Consider the following 18,818-nt stretch of genomic DNA (forward strand, 5'->3'; position numbering starts at 1 on the left):
TAAAGCATATGTGTACAATTTTGGGGTACAAGACCCACCCTTAGTCTTTGAATGTCACTCTGAGAGAATCATAATCCCAAAAGTGAGCCAGATGAACCAAAACAAAATTTGGCTTAGTAATCTTAGCCCATTACTGCCCTGCTCATAGACAGTGGAAAATACTATTGTGCAGTCATCCCTAGGTCTACCATGTCATGTATAAGAATTTCCGTTTTCATCTATAAAATATTATAAAGTATGTACTTAACTCAACATAGATCATAGTGAGACTCCTGAACATGCATGTGTAGGATTGAGTAGAAGGTAGCCTTATTTAGAAGCAAGGGGAAGAAAAATTAAACCATGCCTATAGCTTTTTAAAAAATATTTTTAATATATTTATTAGCAATGCAAAAGTATCTGTGCGCACCATCCACTTTTCTCAATTGGTAGGAAAAAAGAGGCTAAATTAGGGGTAGAAGGAACAAGAAAATTAGTACACAAAGATATTTTTTTCTTCCGGACTTTCCCATATCTATGGTGAAATCGCTAGAAGAGGTTATTTGGAGATATAAAAACTCTTTCTCACCTTTTCATCTGTAGTACACACACACACACACACACACAAGTAAAAAGTCAAGCTCAAGTCCGAGGTAAGATAGAACCATACAGTTTTTGCACAACACACCAGAAGTGGTTTGCCATTGCTTTTTTCAACTTCCTAGTTTATCCTACAGTCCTGGGATTCCTTCATGGTCTCCATCTAAGGACAAACCAAATTTGCTTTGCTTCCAAGTCCAGACAAGTTTAGCCTGGTACTGCCACCTGCTGAGATATACCAATAAACCCTCCCCCAATACAGAAGAGATAATATAATTTAGAGCTGGATGAGGATCCATAAATGCACTAAATCTCACTTACTGTTTAAGTCTTTTCATTGGCATTCAGCATGTTCTGGAGAAGTTACACGTCTATAAGGAGCAAGTTCATAGTTTTGATTAAAATGGACTGGGACTAACGACTTTTATCAGGTTAAGCTGATCTTCTAACTATGTTTCTACCAAGATAAATACAGCTCTGCAACAATTATTCACCCTCTCATAACCTCACATTTGGATTTAAGTGGAGGGGGGGCTTTTCAGTGGTGATATCACTGAAAGTTTTGTGGATCCCAGATAGTTTCAACTAACACCTACATTATGGGCTTTGGGGCACCAACCAATCAATCAAGTTTATTACAGCCCTAAGGCCAGACACAATAAAACTATACATAATAACAATCTTACATTAATACATATATGTACGTAAAAACAAAAGCAATCAATATACTATGATCCAAATTTTGTTTAAAATAAAAATACTAAATGAATTAAAATAAAATACTATGTTAAAAATTTCAAATCTAAGTGATGGTGTGGCGTATTGTGCAGATGGTAGCACAAAACTGGGCAACCTGGGATATTTTCGGGTCCTTATCTGAAAGAAGTAGCATTAGGTAGAAATCACTCTCCCTACCTGGAAATTTCTTCAGTAATGGATATATATAAGGCTCTGTCTAGAGTCCTTATATAGGGAACAATATAATAGCATATGGCTTAGGGTTTCTGTTGAACCATCTCCACATGGACATAGCCGAAGGTGCATGGGAGTACCCTTAAAATGTCTGAAAAGGACTGCTGAGGGCAACGTGTCCAGCCTGGCTAAAGTAAAAGCTTTATGAAACTTCAAAATTATGATAGATGATAGATAAGAAGCTGGAATGAACCCTTCTGGAAGCAACTGGTGGGTATTGGGGTGTAGCACCTTACTTAAATTTGTTTATAGATCTGTATCCCAGATTCGTTGTTTCAGGGCGGTTCTAGCATTATCATATCCTAATGAGCAGACTTTCTGTAGAGAAGCCCAACAATTTAATTTTGTCTAAGGATTTTTTTTAGCCAAGATGACTTAAAATGATCTCTAAATATTAATGGGGCTAAACCTATAGGCAACATAATTAGCTTTAACCAGCAGATCAAAAGAAGTAACCATGCTCTGGCATCCAATGAGACTATACCTGTTTCTACCCTAAGGATAGCATTTTTAATACATTTTGGTGCCATCAATATGGCTCTAATAAACTTATTCTGGATAGTTTCAATAGAATTGAGCTTAGCAAAGGAGCAGATCTGAGAGCCATAGAGAAGCTGAGGGACTACCTTAGCCTGAAAGACCTTGCAAGCTGCAGGAATATAATGGGTTCCTCTGGAATGATAGAATCTTGTAACAGCTGATGCGGTATGCTGTGCAACACTTGCCCAGTATAGATAATGAGCATTCCAGGATAAGGAAGCATGGAACTGCACTCCAAGGTATTTATAGGTGCGCACCTGTTCAATTGGGGTCCCATTTATTTGCCATTTGTGAACCTTACATTGATGTTGGGCAAAAACTACACCTTCAGTTTTCTCATAATTTATTGAAAGTTTATGATCTGTGCAAAATAAAGCTAGTGCCCTAAGTGCTTTTCTCATTCACACTTGTGAGGTAGACATAATGACTACATCATCGGCATACAATAACGCCAGATTAAGACCTTTTATTCTCCTTGGCATTTAACAATTTTGGGGAGGGTTGCATTTTTTAAAATTTGCTTATTGCCTTTATTTTGGTTTATCATTATACTGTATACTATTTGAAATGTTCACTGTAGAGAGTAAAAATCTACAGTGGAGACTCTCTATTTAAGAGGGAAAGATCAAGATCCCCAGCTGGTAGAGTTTCTCCACTGCACATGAAAGGAAACACAAGGAGACTGAAAGTAGCCTCTGAATGAACTGGCCTAGAAATCCTATTTATATTTTCTGGGAGTATGAGCCACTGAACTCAATGGAAGTTACTACAGAATAAGCACACATTGCTTTCCTTGTGCTTCTTAGCCCAGCACAAAGGTCTCTCTCAAGACATTTCCTTATTGCAGGCAGAAGAAAGAATCTATTCTTCAGAGTCACCCAGTTTACATAGAGTACACTGAGCTAAACAGATCATTGAGCAATAACCAATGAATACTTAACTGGAAGCCCCAGTGATTTTGGTGGTTCTAAGAGTAAGCATGCATTGATTTATATCTGCTGGCCCCAGATTTCCAATCTTTCTGAGTATCTATTCTGCACTTGTATATACATGCAGATGAGAGACCAAATAAATTTACAAATGTGTTAATTGCCTTATTTTCCAGGCAATTAACTTCGATATTTTATGTTTTTTCTCTAGCTTTACTTCTTTTCATGTGCATTTACACACACATACAAAACTGACTGGGTGAAAAATCTTCAAGCATGGTTTTAATGGAAGTTGGCAACCCTAGTTTACAAAATAGAGAAGGTAGGCTGTATATTCATATTTTTTTTCTGTTTAATTTTCTATTTTTGAAGGGAATATCTTTAATTTAGGGCCCTCTTCCTTTTGGATAGATGTGGTAAAGTTGTTTTGAAAGTTATTTTCAAAATGTTTTATTGTGAACCACCCAGGGTCCCCCGAGTGGGGGAGATGGGTGGTAATAAAAACATGATAAATAAATAAATAAACATTTTTACATCTATATTTATAGTTACATTCAATTGTTTTAATTTAAATCTTTCCATAAACATGAATCTCAGTCCTTCATTTAAATAAGAGTAATGATCATAATTTGTTCTAATTTTTTTTTACAGGAGATCAATGTATTTGTTCTCTGAAGTTGTATTATTATTGCTCAGTGTTTTAATAATAAAAACAATGATTGAGGGGAGAGGATTAGGAAAGTCGTAAATTTATTTCTGATCTTAGGCAGTTGCTAAGCAGGGTTAAATATTAGCTGCTGAAACCTGGCAAACAAGGGAATTGTTAAAAAAAAGCAATCTAAGACTGAAAGATTTTGACTTTTTTCCCATTGAGTCAATAATTATCTTCCGTATGGAAAACATAGTCCTGAAACCTACTAAAGCTTTTGCTACACATTTCTGAAGACTGCCATAAGTAAGTTAATTAGGCATGTAGATGCATGTGAAATTTACATTTTCAGACCACAAAACAGATTTATGTCAAACACTTTGTTCAAAGTGGAGAAAATATTTTGCTGAGCTTTATTCGTTTTAGCTCTTGCCAATTTTACTGCATGCCTGAAAAAAAAAAACACTGTTCTATACGAGATGAATGTAAGGTCTAAATGCTAGACAAATGGAATGCTAGGAATTTCCCTGTGTAGGCATCATTCCATAGCTATAAACCAAATGATGTGGCCTTTGAGCTTTCCAGATGAAACTCTGAAGAAGCAGAATTATAGAAGCCATTATGTGGAGAGATAGTCTAAGTAATTTAATATGTAGTGCCATGCTATTCGTAATGTAAACAATAATAGATGTGTTAAAATATGAAACAACTGATTCTTGAGCATTTGCAGAATTATATAATGAAGAGTCCCACAGGTTTTAATGAAACATCACTGCATGTCCAGAGCTGCTGTTTTTTCTGCAAAATGCGGCTTTTGTTAATTTTTGTTCTTAAGACGATTTAAGTAAAACTGATTTTTAGAACGACTATCACTTACAATGTTACAGTGCAACAAATCATAGAACAACAATCCTGTATCACCTACCCCTACAGTTCAGTGGAGAAGTATTCCTCCTCTTTTGGATTGTTTGAATTTCGGTAAATCTTTACCTCTTAATGTTATCAGAACCTCATGTTGGTCATAGTGATATACAAGGAAGTGAGTAATCAACTGACAACTAAGTCTCAAGTTTCAGTAATTTCATTAAAAAATCATCCAATATGCAATGTGACAACAGAAAATGGTAATCACTCCTTCCCCTTGCAAATCTCCTTCAATCAATTCATTTAAATGGGAATCTAGTGCCAGTTGTGTGTTTCCTTAAATAATCAAGGTGATTTAGCCCAGTCCCACCCTATAGGTTATTACCTATAAAGCCCTGTATGGCATAGGGTCTGAATATCAGAGGGACTGCTTGACTCCAATAGTTTCTGCCTGCCCAATATGTTCCAGCTGAGTGGGTGCACTCCAGATCCCTTCTATTAAATGTTGCCGTCTTGCACGACCGAGGGAGCCTGCCTTTTGTGTTGCAGCACAACCTTCTGGAACAGCATCTCCCCAGAGATACAGACTGTGCCCTCTTTCCTAGGGTTCTGGAAAGCTCTGAAAACCTAGCTTTGATCCCAGGCCTGGGGTTGATGTATTGTTGGTTGTCTAGGGCCCCTGTTTTGTTTGATTTTTGTTGCATATAAGATTTTTTTTAGTTTGGGCTGTCTGCTGGGTTTGATGGTTTTAATCTGTTTTTATGGTTTTTCTAGTTTTGTATGCCACCCAGAGTCCACTGGAGTTGGGCAGCTAATAAATTCAAATAAATAATTATATATATACATATACATATATAAAATTATTTTATATGTTCTGCATATTTGTATGCTTACTATTTATGTGCAGTTTTTTAAAGGTTTAAAATAAGAAAATTTGCACCTATTATATTCACTATTTTCTTATTTTGAATGTATACACAACTTCACACAAATAAGTATGCTTTGAAATTTGCAGAAAGATGTCATGTTTAACTTTGTACCATGTACAGGTTACATCAGCTTCTGTTCATTTAGGGATTCACTGAAGCAAACAATTGACCAGTGGTGGGTTAAACCTTTGTATGAGGCTATACAAATCTCACATTCTTTGATTCCTGTTATCATAGGAATATGTGAAGTTCCTACCACAAAAATTCCACAGGCACATCATGTTTCACTCAAAATAAACTTCTAGATACTTCAGTAAAGAAGTCATTGGTGCCTATCAATCTGGAAAAGGTTACAAAATTATTACTAAAGATCTGAATCCCCTCTGATCCACAATCAGAGACACAATCGAGAAGATTTGGGGTAATAGTTAATCTTCCCATCCTGACAAAATTATTCCAAGAGTTAGGTTTAGATGAAAATTAAAATGGCGTCTCCTTCATATGTCAAAAAAGTATGTGGGAGTGATCTTGGGAGACAGGAGGGAGAGCCACAGACTGGGTAACTAGCATGTAAAAGATGTCTCAGCCCGCAAAAGTGGGGATAGCATGGGAAGCATTTCAGAAGGGACCCTCCCTAGTTTTCCGGAGAGTAGAAGGAAAGGAGGGGAGAAATACTTTCAGTCTTGCAAGGTTCTGTTAATGTAACCTAACAATAAAGATAGACCTAGTCCTCCTGGTTGTGCTTCTTGTCTGGACTACCTCACAGGGCTAATGTATGCCAAGAAACTAGCACAGGGTTTTCAAACTCTAGTTGCCATGAGGGATATAGCCTCAGTGCATTAATTCATTCATTAGTGCAAAAATCTCTGGTGAGCAAAAATGAAGAAAATGAAAAGTATCACTCTGCATCATCAAACATAGATGTATTAAATTAAAAACATTTTACTGTGAAATAGAGATACTTTTTCACCATTTCAGTTTAGCCACTTATTTGGTAGCATCTTTCATTTAATCAGAACACCAATATTTGTTTTTGGTTATTGATGAATAACAGCATAAAGCCCTGGAACATAATCAATTGGTATTAGGCAGGTTTTATGCCCTCAGAAGAGGCAACCAAGCCAGAAAATTATTTCTACAAAATAAAAATGGCATTGGCAGTTCTGAAAGGGACAAAAATATTTTGATTTCAAGTTGGTATATGGTACCCTCTCATAAGATAGTATAATTCCTGCAAATATACCTGAACTTGAGATTACTTTTGATAGAACGCAGGGTAAAAAATAATAAAATACTTTCTTTACACAGAAGAAAAGTAATTCCCATTTGGTGTTTTCTAAGTATGATTAATGGGAGATCGTGGAAGCTTGTGATTTCTAATCAAGTTTTTAAGCCTCATGTACCTTGTTGGGCTGTTACAGGCAGAAAGCAGGACCATGCTCTTTGGTATGCACAGAAGTGAAGTGGGTTAGTGCCAGGAATATGATAGGCCAGTGCCCCCTATCCAGGCACAACTTGATGGGCAATGGGCGAGGAATAGCCTATAGCAAGAGTTCTGTGGAAAATACAACAGTTTATTACCTTACCCCCAATTAACTGAACGCAGCTGGCAGATGCTGCACCAGGAACAAATTCTTTCAATTTGGTAGTGTTTCCCCTCGAAATAGCACATTTCTGCTGCTTCCCAATTCTGCCCTCTTATTTATGCACCAACTAACAGCTGCCACAAGCCATGAACAATTCCAGCCTTACCTCACCCTCCTGTCTCCCACTTTTGGCTGGAGTGGGTACCAGGGAAGCCTCCAGGAGGGAATTCAAGTGCCAATGCCTGTTCCTCACTCCTATTCTTTACTACTGGTGACTCCCTCCTCCCAGTGTTTTCTCTCCACCTGCCCCAGATGTGTGGGGGGTGGGTGAGCAGCTTGGTTGAAGTAAGGTTGAAATCGCCCAGGCTTACCTGTGCATGCTGCTATTAGTTGGGGCATGAGAGAATGGTGGGAAAGGAGGCCAGATGGGTGAAGCAGCAACAGCTTAACTCTCAGCAAACCCTGCCAAACTCGGTCAGGAGAGGAGCATGACCCCCAACATGAAGAAGGATGGAAAGTTGTTCCTGTATTAGTAGCAGGAACAAAAATACACTCCTTGTGTGTGGCCTCTGCAAAGGCTCTGAGCTGTGATGGTCAGGGCATGGATTACACAAAATGACTTGAAGGGCTGCATACAGCCTGCAGGTTGTAAACTGAAGATCCTTGGTCTAGTATATAAAACAGACTATTATTTTGGGAAAGTGTTATCTTCCTCATTTAATAAAAGAACATATTGTGCAGTGTGAAAGTTGAAAGTAACAAATGGGAAAAATAAAAATTTTATAATATGGCAACTCAGAATTTCAAGGTAGACAAGATCAGGAAACTGGAGTCAGTAGGAGTCTTGAAAGGTACTTTAACAGGTATTGTAACAGAATCTTGAAAGACTATTAAAGCCCATTTCTACATCAACTTATACCTAACATAATCAAGTAGAGTTATTTGAGTTTCTTTCTCAACTTTCTACAAGTAGTCCTCACTTAACAACCCTAACTGGGACTGGAATTTCCATTGCTAGGTGAAGCAGTCATTAGGCAAAATATCATGTGACTGTGCCACTCAGCAACGGCAGTTCCAGTAGTCCTAGTTGCAGTTGTTAGGCAAGGACTGCGCCATCATTAGGTGAGGACCTCACACTTCTTCTGCCCTGTGTGAACAGCCAGCTTTGTTCTGCTGCTTCCTCCCCAGCCTGGCCCAGCAACACCTTCGCAAGACCTTGCACAGCACCAACAGCTGCCACCTTTGCCCAGGGAGCTGCCGTCCACACTGCTGCCCTGCCTCCTCCGCCGGTTCCATCCCACTGCCTCCTCCCTGGCCAGGCCTGTCAAGCTCCCTTTGGCAGACAAGGCTCCACTGCCTGGCTGTGCCCTTGCCCAGCACCTGGATTCTGGGCCAGCAGCGGGAGGAAGAAAACAGTGAAGGTCAGCCGGAGGTAGCAGGGTAGGCGGTGGCAGAGTACAGGGCAGCCAAAAGGGCAGAGATGGGGGGAAATAGGCGGGTGGGGGGAGTTGAAGCACATGCTGTGGTCGTAAATGCGGGCTGGTTGCCAAGTGCCCGAATTTTGATCACCTGACCACGGGGGCACTGCAAAGTCCATAACTTCAAAGACTCTTTCCCAAAATATTGTAGCTGGTTAAATATATACTTTTGTAATATAAATATGCCCTTTTTAAAAAACAATATAAACGCTCTCCAATTCATGCTAAAAACAAGTGGGTTTAATATGATACAGTTGACCAGTAGTATTATTTCTGCCTCTTAAAAAACTTACACATACCAAGGAATCTCACAGCTCCCAGGGATATCAAAATATTGGCTTGTGTGCACCAAAAATTATTATTAACTGAAATATATATGCTAAAGATGGTCTACTTATTTGCCAATTTTATTTGAAGAAATAAAGAAGTGGCCAAAACAAATTATTTCATAAAGTAAAATACTACTCCATATTTTGTAGAAGTTGTTTAGAATGCTCAAAAAGTTGGCTTTGCTGGGGTCACAGCAATCAAGAGCTCCTGCTCCAGGACTGAGGGAGTCCTCAGGCAAGATACCCTCATTAGGCTCCTAGGAAGAAATTAGACATGCAGCTTGTGAACTGTCTTATATTGTCTCTGACCTTTTCTGTTCTCCATGCAAAGTGAGACTGGAGGCACCCCTGAGGCAGATGAGCTTTTTTCAGCTTTATTTTGCATAAAGAAGAAATATTTATACTGTTTACAGGTTACGAGTTCTTACTTCGTATCTGTTTATCTTCTTTTGCCATTTTCTCCAAAAATTGTACTAATACAAATTGATCACTTAATTAGAATAATAATAATAATCACACAGTATTACAGACTAACAGATTATCACTACTTTAACAGCAGCTCACTCCAATTTGGGCAGAGTTGAGCTTCAGGGTTTAGTAGCTGTGATCTAAACAACAGATTTCCTCATGTTTCTCCAGTTGCCTCTGAAGATGCCAGCCACTGTTGCTGGCAAAATGTCAGGAAATCTGTTGTCTAGACCACAGCCACTAACCCTGAAGTTCAACACTGGCTGTGAAAGCCTACACCAGTATATTGCTCCAATTTGTTTTACCAGGGCTCAAACTTAGACATCTAAGTATCAACATAATTTTTTTTAAAAAAATCACCTCTGCTTGTTGAGTCTTCTGTCATACAAGGTAGACCTACCCATCTTTTTTTAACTTCCCTGCCATCCTGCTTCATGAAAAAAGGTAAAAGATAATATTGCTTGATATACCTAAGAAAAGTTCTATTTGACTCTTGAGCAGGAGTAGTACAGTCATCATGAGTGATTTTTTTTTTTTGGTTCTGTTCTCCCAACAGTCCTCAGGAACAAGTTGCAAATGCACCACAAACAGGGAAGCAAAACAGAAGGGAAATAACTCTTCCACACAGACTATGGAACGGTCCTTGCGCAATGCTGGTCTTCAGACGGGCAAATTAATTGAACCCCGTAAAAGTACAAAATACTGGCATTTTCCTTCAGAAATGCTCTGCAGGAGGGTGATCTTGGTAAAGTTTGCCTGCCAGTGTAGATTAAGCATGGAAATGGCAGGAGTGGCAGGGGGTAGGACCTTCTCTTGTTGCCAGGACAATTCTCCCAACCAGCAGCCAAAGAAGTTTCTCAACCTCTCGAAAGTTTTAGACGCATTTGCTTTACATATAGCAGATAGCCCATTTCATGTCATGCTAATCATCTGGCTAGGGTCCACTGAATTTTCCTTTTATACTACCGTCCTATTTTCATATGATTTACATGTCTAAAGCAATTTCTTTGAGGAATCACCAGCATTAGAGTGAGGGAGCCTGTGAACTGCAACTAGATTACTCCTATACTAGTAAAAGCTTAAGTTAGCCAGTATAACAGAAGGATTGTTCACTGTTGGTTTTCTTGAAACAGGTTGTGGAATTTGAGTCCACTATGAAGGTAAGATTTATAGTACTGTTTTAAATGTGCCTGCCCCCGTTTTAAATACCCAAGGCGTACACCATTTTGTAATTCATTTTGTGGTTTGCCTCCCATTTTCACTCCACTTTAAAGTTGGTGTGAGCACAGAACAGATGTTGAATTTTAAACTAGCAACTATTAACACATATGTGTGGGCTGTAATTCACTATGATTTTTTAATCATTGCAATTTGCCACTTTCTTATATTGTTCCCTGTTCCTTTGAAAACGGGTAGGGAAGCTGAAGGACTTAGCATTCAGAATTTGCACACCAAAATTTTATTCCAGTGCTTCAGACTTTAAAGGGACAAGATGCATTTTGGTCAATTTGAAAAGTGATGCAAACTCCCCCGCCCCAAAAACCCTAGGATTTCAGCTTGCAAGTAAAGAGGTACTTCAAACAAGCGTATTCATTTTTGTGCTGGTCATTCAATACTCAGCTTAATAAGTAATAACACATAAACTTCAAGAAGCTTCACTATCGATGATGTTCCATTACAAATAATTCTACATCTCTCCATCTCTCCACTCCAATTTCTTACTCTTTAAGGAAATAGTTTACATCTTTATTTTGTATTTTTTAATCATTTGTAAACAGAGTTGTAACTTAAGCTAAACATTCAAACCCCAAACCATGCCAGTACTTGAAATATAAAATCATGTTCTAAACAGAAATACTGTTCTCAAGTATGATCTCATCCTAAAGAAATATATCTTTTTCACCAAAAAAATTAATAAAGTGTGTGTGAAAAATGAACAGGTTTATGAACAACAAGAAAAACAGAATAAAGTAAAAGCCAAAAGATTTATATGATCTGAAGAGAAACCAGAGTGCTGGCAAGGAGGATGAGAAAGCTGGAGACTAAAAAAACTCTTCTGGGAAGAAGAGGGAGGAAAGGTGGAGCTGTAACGGCTGGCAAGCCAAAATGAATCCTAGACAGCATTGTCTGTTGAAGGGTTGGTGGTGTTTGCAAGAGAGCGTGGGGCAAAACCCTTGAAGTGCTGGTAGGAGATCCAAAGAGCCACTGAAGAAAATAGGTGAGCACTGTGGGGCAAATCCACCCAACACAGAGAAGCCAAAAGAGAAGGAAATGGTATCTTGATAACTCAAGAAAATGCCAGCCATCATAACTGATCTCTTTACTTATTTCTAAGTAGGAAAGGAATTTAGAAATAGCAGTACCTATATTTAGTCCACATTAGGCTGCATCCATAGAGAATGAGCTCATTTCAAAATGCCTAGCAAGGACACCTTAACCCAAGCCTCTATTTACTGCTTTATTGCTACTTATCAGCTGCAGGGTGGCCGGGAGAAGCTACTGTACTGTAATGAATTACTGCCTGGAAACAAGATCAGTAGCTTGCCTTTTCTTGCTGCTAGTAAAAAAGGGGGGAAAAAATCAAAGAAGGTATGTTGTGTACTGTAAATTGGATCAGGTCCCAAGAAGGCCATGTGACTCTTCCCCATTTATTATAACTAGAAAGTACCCAATGCTAATTTCTTTTTTCTCTGAGACAGAATATATTTATTTAATCAATTTTTACCCTGCTTTCTGCCAAAAGTAATCTGAACAGGTAAATTTGCAGGAATTATAGCCTCCTCTCATGAAAGGCTGATACATGCCAAATGGCTGTTTCTTATGCTCTTGAAGTTGATCTTGAGTCAAAAGATTCAGAGCTGTAATCTTCATTATACTTCATTGAAAGTACAAAATTATTACTCATAGGATATGAGCTTGTCTTACAATTGCCATGAAACACTTATCAAAGTTTGCTTTGATATGCATACGTATATTAACATGTTACAGAGATCAATATGATATAAAGATGGGAATGCAATTTGAATTAAGTATGTATCAAAATGTAGACTTTATCAATATATGAAAAATTATGGAAATGAGGAGCATGGACATCACTTTTCACTGTTGGAAAGATGGTGCAACCTAGATTTACAGTCTTGGATTACATTTATGTGTTTGTTTTCTGCTTAAGAGCTGGTTCTTAGCAATATAATAGAAAGGCTGTTGAATATTATTTTGTGTGATCAAGGTTTAATGATACTTTTAAAACCTAGGATGTATGATTTCTTGCATGCACCTATGTTTATTTTTCTTTGTTTTCATGTATTTTTCCTTTCCTTACAAAGCCAAAACAAATTAATTAAAAGGGCAACTGAAATCAGATGCAGAAGCATAGGATGGAGGACACTGGGGTTGTAAAATACCTCCTCAAAATATTGAAATGGAAGTTAATTGCAAACTGGACATGAGTCAGCAGTGATACAGCTGCAAAAAAGTTAAATGCTATTTTGGGCTGCATCAACACATATATAAATCATGGAAAATAGTAATTCCATTTTATTCTGCATTGGTCCTTCATAGACCTATGGAGAGAGTTTGAAACAGACAGGCATTGTTAGCCTTGAAAAGAGAAGAGTGAAGGGAGGGATATTATAGCATTCTACAAATACCTGAAAGAACATTACCCATATGAAAGCAAAGGCCTATTTTTTTATTATCCCAAAATGCAGGACCCAGATGGATAATAAATAATGGATTTAAATGACAAAAGGGCAGATTCTGATTGAACGTTAAGAAGAAAAAAAGAAACCGCTGAGCTGCCGATCGGAAGGTCGGCAGTTCGAAACCGCGCGGCGGGGTGAGCTCCCGTTGCTCGTCCCAGCTCCTGCTCACCTAGCAGTTCGAAAACATGCAAATGTCAGTAGATCAATAGGTACCGCTTCGGCGGGAAGGTAATGGTGTTCCGAGTCGTCATGCTGGCCACATGACCCGGAAGTGTCTATGACAACACCGGCTCTAAGGCTTAGAAACGGAGATGAGCACCGCCCCCTAGAGTCGGACACGACTGGACTTTATGTCGAGGGAAACCTTTACCTTTACCTATCATTACAGCAGTTTTACAATGGAGCCAACTGCCGAGAGAGATGTATACTCCCTGACACTTGGAGGTGTTCAAGCAAAGGTTAGTTTAATTTCTGGAGTGGGCACAGGACTGGATTCTATGGCCAAGATAACTACTTCCAACTCTATGATTCCAAGTCCACAGCACTTTATGTCATGAGAAATGTGTCTTTCTACAATACTATAGGACTTTTGGCTGAAACATTAACAACACTACTAGAAGAATTTGTTAGAGTTCTGCAGCTGCTTTTTATTATCCCTCAGCACTGAAAGAAAAAGAAGGGGAAAATAAAGCACACACACTTACTGAATGATGGAGAAACAGGTGGAGAAAGATGAGATCTATGAAGATCAGTTAAGTGCTAGAATGAGTTTAAAAGCTTTTGAATATTTTCCCCACAGATTCTTTTTTTATTATTATTATTATTTGCAAACAGTGGCCATGCTTCAGTGAACGATACCAGTGTTTCTCAATCTTGGCAAACTGGCTGGGGAATTCTGGGAGTTCAAGTCCACACATCTCAAAGTTGCCAAGGTTAAGAAACACTGAACTATACTATGGTTTTCTTTTTCTTGTTCCCTTTGTATAGCCAAGGGTGGTTAAAGTGCTTAGAAAACAAATCCAAATTCCTCTTAAGTGCAGAATTTCATCCGCTTGGTTCTTCTGGATCTTAGCCTTCATAATTTTTCTTAATTTATTTTCCCTCTCTCCCTTACCAAGCTATTCTTGTTGCCATGGGTCTTCTTAATATTAATTACCCAGTCCTTATCTTGAGCAGTTACCTACTTTCCCATTTAAAAATACCAGCCACTTTATGGCTCTAGTTATTTTCATAGAAAATCTTAACTTCTATGTAGAAAGTTGTAGAAATAATTCAAGATAATTTATTTTGTAATTTCAAGATGTTCAGGTAGTATATTAGAACATAGTTGTTCTAATGAGAATGAATCTGTCCCAGATTTGCATACATTTTTTCTTCCCTTAGCATAGCCCTGAGTTCATACCTTTTGCTTACATATTAATCACTGCTTTTTCTACTATCTACTGGCTTATTTCAACAAAAGTTAAGAGAACAATCCAGCTCAAGTGAACTTTTAAGTAGCTATTTAAACTATTTAACAGCACTGTTAAGCTTATAGAGCCGTTAATGCTTCCTTAGTAAACATTATTGACGTATATATCTTATTGAGGAATCAATAGAAGACCATGTATTACCGTTGATGAGAAAGGAATTCTAAGTGGAAACAAAACATTAATAAGATATTTTTTGTGATACTATTCTCTTTGGCTACAGTTTCTCCAATATGCAGAATAGTAAAATAACACTTTCCTGTCCAGAAATTACCTTGCTGCAACTCAATGCACAAAATTGGTCAAAGAACAAATATTATAAAAGTCCATTAGAGTTGGATGGCTATAATAAATTTGAATAAATGAAATATTAATAAAAATATAACATAACTTAAAGATTAAGTCTGCTACCATAAACAAACATTGCATATAAAACGATTATATATAAGGAACAGAGGTAAAATTCTATGTGTTTTTAGAACAGCACCATAATATTGTGAAACGATAACAAGACCTATTAGATTATTCTGTGCACCCTCAACATTTAAATCACCATCATTCTTATAGCAAAATAATATGTATTAATGTCTCAATATAGCACTACAATTTAAAGGTATTCCAGATTCAGCATGGATTTCATTCGAACAAAACACATTCTGCCTGCGGAAATAAATTTCTATGAACTTTCAATGGATCATATAAACCTATGAGATACATAGGAATGTCATAGAACTGTCTCTTCATATCGTAACTAGGATTTTTAATACAACTTTAAAAACAATTGAATATTTTAAAAATCTATTTTTTTTATACAGGAAGTGTATAATACTTATGCATAAATATATCAAAAGTCTCTACCAGTGAAATAAAATTTCTTTTATATCACTGATATTTTGAATAATCACATTAAAGAAACATTTCTCTTCTTTAAAAACTAAGAATACAAATACACAACTCTGTAATCTAAGAGACAAAGAAATGCATAATGAAGACTGGGTAAGACTTCTAACAAAGGATTAAACGTGTAACAAATTTTTGCACTTACCTGGGCTAATTTTTATAATTTTGCTGGCATATTCCTCATCAGGAGCTTGTGCTGACAGACTTAAAAAATCCCCCTTCACTCTAAAAAGAAAGGGTTAAGAAGCAGGCTGTACCAAAAAAAAGGTCAATGCTTACTCTTGTGATTACCAATCTTCAGTAATATCTTTCTCATATCTCATTTCCAAAATACAACAACCAACAAAGCTTGCATCAACATGTTCCCTTATATCCACATGACCCTCCAAAAATGTCCATACAACATTCTGGAAGATGAATTCCGCAATGATGCTCAAGTCTACTGGGTAAGAAATGCAATGCTCTTCTTCTCGGTCCCCAAAGTTTTCTCCTACTTACCATTTCAGCTGTTCCTGTCCTGTGCTCTTGATAGCTTAAGTCTAAACTGGCTTAAGAAAACACTTGAACACTTGAAAGTATTCAGTCCAGACTGGAGGTTACCATATCCTCCCATCAGACAGTTCTGCTACTGTGCTCTTCCACCTCCCTTTCAGCAACTGCCAACTGCTTTCCTTCCTGTGGGCAGGTTTTAGAACACATATATACTTCTATATGTGTGAGACAGACAGAGACAGAGGTAGATGTATGTACTGCATGTATAAAAATATAGATTTACAAAGTGAAGTTAAAGTTATATAGTATATAAAGTTAATACATTTTGATGGAGGTACATACAACCACCATCATTAAAATAAAAAATTATTTCTTGCTAGCTTGTTTGCAGTCTAATAACTTCTAGACCTTCCGTTTACTATTAGTGCTGAGCTAGCACAGGACTAAGAGCTCTGCCTCCTATGTAAGATGTCGGAGGTTCAAAACACAGTAGAAATGTGCATTTTTAATTGCTATTTTCTTTTTTTCAACTAAATTCAGATCTTATCACCATGGATTTTATATCTATTTTTATCTTCTATTTATATTGATTATTTATATTTGTATTTTTATATGTTTATGGTTTTACTGTCAATTTTATTGTAAACCGCCTTGGGTCCCCTTTTCAGGAGAGACTGGCAGTGATAATAAATTTGAAAAACAAATAGATAAATAAATAAATTGATTTCCCTAGCTAGCTGAAGCTTTCAAATAAAATGCAGAGTTCCATTATTTCATCATTTTCCCAGGTACTTGACATAAAAGAGTTTCACTAAACCCTTTTACTTTAGTGACTGGAAAGTCTATTATTATTATTGTTATTCTTATTCTTATTAGCCCTCAGCTAGCTAGAGAAAGCCAGTTAGATGAAGGAAATTGCAAGTTAAAGAAAACATTTCTCATTTCTTCTCAGATTTGCACCACAACCTCTTACACATAAGGCAAAGCTCCTAATCACTGTGCTATTTTCACACTAATAGTAAAGGAAGTATCTTAGCAGCTCTTAGATAATCACAGCAGATATTGCTCTTGTTGAAGGGGCATTCCTTCCTCTGCAAAGTAGTCAATGGACTGCTTGGGTTAATTTGTCAAGAAGTAAAGCACACCAGCCAAAACAGACAAGAGTATTTGAGGTATCCTAAGAGGAAAAGACATCTTTCAGGCTTCAACAGGAAAATGAGTCCAGAGGTCAAATTTACAATGGGAGGGAGGTGAGTAAAGAATGTCCCATTCCAAGGACAGGGCAACAAGCAGTGCAAGTAAGCCCTATTAGATAATCTAATGCTAAGATTTTTCAGTCTCATGTCTAAAGTATTTTATAGATAAATAACTTTCGTTAAAAACAGAGAGAGAGAGCATGCATATTGTATATACAAATGCAGTGCATTTTTCCCACTCTAATCCTCTCTTTCAAGATTTTTACAAGGTAAGTTAACAGGGGCTAAACAAGTTAATACCTTAATTTCCTTTGATCTCCATTTTATTCCCACTACTGCAATTAAAACTGTAGTATTCTGGTTCAAATTGCTCTCAGCTGTTGATTAGTAAGATCATATAAAACTGATTAGTATGATCTAGATGCATAGCATTTACGTGTGGAAATGGGGACAGCAGGATCATGGCACTGACCTGACCTCCTGGATGTACACAAATTAGCATGAACAGGACCAGCCCAGCTAGTCAACTGCAGACTGATGAGGTGGGGCAAATTGTTACCAACAATTTGAGACACATATAGCAACGCAATCTCATGTTTCTCATCTTTTCATGAAGATGCACATATAAAAAAAATGACCAGGTCTTCTGTGTGTCAAAAGTTCTGTGTTTTTAGGCCATCTACGCCAAGGTTCAATTATCATTATTTATTTATTTATTAAATTTTGCCACCACCCATCTCCTGCCAAAGGGGGGACTCTGGGCGGTTTACAACAAGAAAACATTAAAATACCATAAATAAATATAAATATAATATTGGAGATAAATACAATATAAAATCCAGATGACGATACTAGTTGGAATATCACGCGTATCTAAGAGGCCATTTTAGGGCACTAACCATCTCCAGGGCTGATTACTACATTAGCATTCTGATAATCTAGAAGCTGTTATCAGGGAGTGTTGAGCTGTTTTTAAAAATGTGATTTTTTTGTCAATTGATTAATATCTATATTTCAGTGTACACTGAGTAACTTCTCAATATCTAGAAGCCACCAACTTATTTCTCAATGGTTCCATTTTACTTCTAAACTAAGAAAGACTCAACCACCTAAGTTTACTATAAAGGGAAGTGCTACCCCACAACATTTCACCTCCACACACCAAGTACACTGTGACTCTTAGTCCTTGTAGCAGGACTACAAGGGAGATTAAACAAGCATTTTTTTTAATATTATGAAGCAAGTATAGTAGAATTACTATCCCCAGTTGTTTGGAAATATGGATTTCTGATATAGTTCTACCCTTCATTATATACAGTTCCATCAAAATACTTGAAAACCTGAGAATTATCAGTTCAATACAAAAGAAAATGTTTGCTCATAACATGAAATACAATTTATAAACAGGTGGCTTTCTAGCATATTGTACAGGAAACCCTTCAAGTCTTTCTCTAATAATTCTAGTCCTGATATATGAAGGTTACCACCTAGTGAGAGTCAAAATTATGTATGTCTTTTTGCAGTCTTTACGGTTAATGGTATTGATTAGACTTTAGCTTATACAGGCGTCTAAAGTCATACACAATCCATCTGTTTACATAACAGTGAATTATGAATAAATGTAAATGATTAATATTTAAGAGTAAAAGAAGGCTGAAGGCGTGAAGTGAACTGAAATAAAAGAAATTGTGTGGATGGGATAATAAGCTAACACAAGCTACTCTGCCAATGTAC

The 18,818-nt window shown here is 37.2% G+C and overlaps 1 protein-coding gene across 1 annotated transcript in view; it reads right to left on the bottom strand.

Moving 5' to 3' along the window:
• WWC2 (WW and C2 domain containing 2) overlaps positions 1 to 18,818 on the bottom strand; it is a 142,580-nt gene that overhangs the window by 106,182 nt on the left and 17,580 nt on the right. The window lies entirely within an intron of this gene.

This window comes from Candoia aspera, chromosome 8 (assembly GCF_035149785.1).
Source record: "Candoia aspera isolate rCanAsp1 chromosome 8, rCanAsp1.hap2, whole genome shotgun sequence".
Classification (NCBI taxonomy): Eukaryota; Metazoa; Chordata; class Lepidosauria; order Squamata; family Boidae; genus Candoia; species Candoia aspera.